Source organism: Porites lutea, chromosome 1 (assembly GCF_958299795.1).
Source record: "Porites lutea chromosome 1, jaPorLute2.1, whole genome shotgun sequence".
NCBI classification, from domain to species: Eukaryota; Metazoa; Cnidaria; class Anthozoa; order Scleractinia; family Poritidae; genus Porites; species Porites lutea.
The window spans coordinates 36,909,668-36,912,760 of NC_133201.1; positions in this window are offsets into that span (position 1 = coordinate 36,909,668).

Here is a 3,093-nt window from a genome sequence, read left to right on the forward strand (position 1 = left end):
TGGTATTAGGCTGATTTAGCAACAGAACGGGAACGTCAGTTGACGACGGCGCGCGCAAATCAAACAACTGGCTTGACCAATGGCAGAGCGGCAAATTGGGCACCGGAAGTCGTGTTTAGTCCTTTCCGTGTGCTTTCCCGTCGTCAACTGACGTTCCCGTTCTGTTGCTAAATCAGCCTATTATTTTGCCTAGTCCCTAGGCCTCATTTTTCCTCGCGGCCAAAGCTTTTCGGGTCACGTGGTCCATGCGAAAATGTGAGGGCGTTTCCCACCCGTTCGCCTCGGATACGTCACCGAAACGAATTGACCGAGAGGGAGTGGGAAAACACCGTACAGGGACTAGGCAACCTATTATTAACACCTAAGAATTCCCGGAGAGACTGATGTATTTGTAGGCTACTCACCTGTGTCGTGATACTGTGTAGCCTGAATCAGGCTCTTAGATCGTAGGAACGTCTCGAAAATAGGCCATTTGCACGATGACGTAATTTTACTACTAAAACCAGAAACCTTCAGGATTTAGCTTTGTTGTGCAAATTAGGGCTTTTGTTATGGAAACCTCCCAGGGATTACCAAATGAGAATATGAAAGGAAAAACGAAAAGGATCCTGGTCGTAAAGTAAAATGACGCCATCATGCAAATGGCCTATAGATCTAGCAAATCAAAAATATGGGTGATTTTACACAGGACGATTCGCGGCAACGTTTTTTAACGCAACATAGGGTTCCATCATAGTTGGAACAATGCAGCCATGCGAAACAATGTCGCCACGATATTGTAACGCTTTGTTGATCTAAAAATTGTCGTTACGAATCGTCTAGCCTGCGCCACAGACGAAACTTAACTCTGGTTAGGTCCGTCTGCGAAACAGCGCCGAAATTCTTGTTCTGGGCCTCCACCTGTGTACCAGGATTTTATTACGCGCCTACCCTCCTCCACAGACATTCTTTTGGCTCGTCACGCAATCCTCCTTCGTAGGGCAGGAACGCGTGACGAACCCTAAAAGTGCGGGAGGTTAGTACATGCCATGATTGGCCGTTTGAAAAAGCCATTGTCGATTTGCCAATCAGATTGAAGTAAAATTCGAAACGTATTTCCCTTAATTCTCCGGGTCCGCTAGGGGCCCAGAACAAGGATTAGGGCGCTTCTTTGCATACGTTACTAACCCAGGTTGAGTTACGTCTACGACGCAGGCGACAAATCGTCTCATGTAACATCACTTTAAGACGCGAGCGATCTGGGACAGGGGGCGGCGGCGTGAAAAATGGCACCCGCGCGTTTCTCGCATCATTTTTTACCGAACGATTGCTTTACAATTTTGGAGCCTGGAGCAGGCTCTGATCCAAGCCGCCCTGGAACAGGCTAGATGCAGTGCTCCTTGAGGATAAGAAATAAAATTATTGAGTAAACTCAGCTGATAAAACCCAATTCTTGGGGCGATTTCCATTCAATCCAAAAGACCGGAAATTTCGGTTGGTTCATCAAATGGAACGGACCATTTCGGTTTGGTCCGACCGGAATATTCGGGACCAGCTTTGAAGGTGGTCCACTGTGACCGGTCCGGTCATTTCGGTCGGTTCCATTTGCCAAAATTGTTGTCCCCAGTACCGCTCTTTTCTATCCTGCTTACAAGAACAAGTAGTTTCCAGTGGAAAGTGAAGTGCTGTGAGTAAAGCATGACATCTCAAATAGTTTGAATCAGTTGCAATTTTTTTCGATTTTTGAAATTTGCCATTAACAGTGTCAAATAACTGACGTAATACGACACGTAGGTGAAGGCAAGTGTGTGTAATCAAGCTACAATTGTATAAAAGTCCGTGAGAATCAGCGTATTATTGGTCTGAAACCTGTCGACGATATTTAACTAAAGCAATTTATCAATTAAGCTGAAATGAATACAACAAAGCCTGGCTGAATACAAATTGACCAAAACACAGAATTTATTTACCATACAGTTCCAGGAATTCGTCTTCGAATCGTTCGAATATTCCGAGAAACGTATCGCTTCAATTCACAAGAATTTTTACTTTCACTTGCATTAATAGGCTTTCTACACGAAATAGGATTCCTCCGCCTTTAGTTTTCCACCGCCCCTTTTCGACAGTCGAGTGTTCTTTAGGATATAAACAGTATTTACTTTTCACTTTTAGAGCGTAAATGTATGTGCTGAGAAGCCACAATAACAAAACGCGCGGTGGCTTGGGTCGGGTCTGTGCAACCGGAATGTACCGTTCCACTGAGCACATGAAGTTTCCGAAATTTCAAACCGGAAGTTTTGTTGAATGAAAAGCGCCCTTGAATTTCCCTTCCCAACTGACCGATACAATATCCACTGTTCCTTTTGAAACCAACCCCTTCATTCTTGTGGACGTAGCCTGGTTTTTGATACTTCTAACTTCTATAATTGTCTTGGAGAATTTCCAGAATAACTGGAGATCAGGCCCAATTTTAGCAACTGTAATGCATTTTCTCTTACACTAAGGTTTCGCCTTGCCCACCGAAATTTTAGCAACGAGACATAAATGGAGCCTTAACTCAGGTTATTCCAGAAGAGAAGGAATAGCCCTAAAGCAACTAATTTTCTCAACAATAATTGACGCCCTGCACGCGGTTGGGGGATTCCCTAGGAGCACAAAACCGTCACAAAGCGAACACAGAAAAGTTAATTGAGTACTGCCTACATTTTACACCCTGCCAAACAACACAGTTTCACAGCTGAAGCGCGCAGCAGTGATAAATAAACAAACGATCCTTAGTTTAGATCCTTCGTTTAATCGTGTTATTTGTAGGGTAAATCAGAAAAATTGAGGTCAAAGCAAAAATGCAACGTAAAAGAATGTTTAAACATATGCCAGCTGTGCTTGCCAATCATAGAAAGCGGTGATTATTCAGGCAAGTTACGCGCTATTTTAATGGAGACGAAGAAGTACAAATTGGCGGCAATTTTCTTTTTCTTTTCTTTTTTTTTTGGGGGGGGGATTTTTTTGAATAGCACCGTTAATACAAACCAAACTCATCGAAGCCATGCCAATGAACGTCGTGTTGCAGGTATGTGTGTGCTTTCCTTATAAGGAGGTGATTGATAGAAGAGC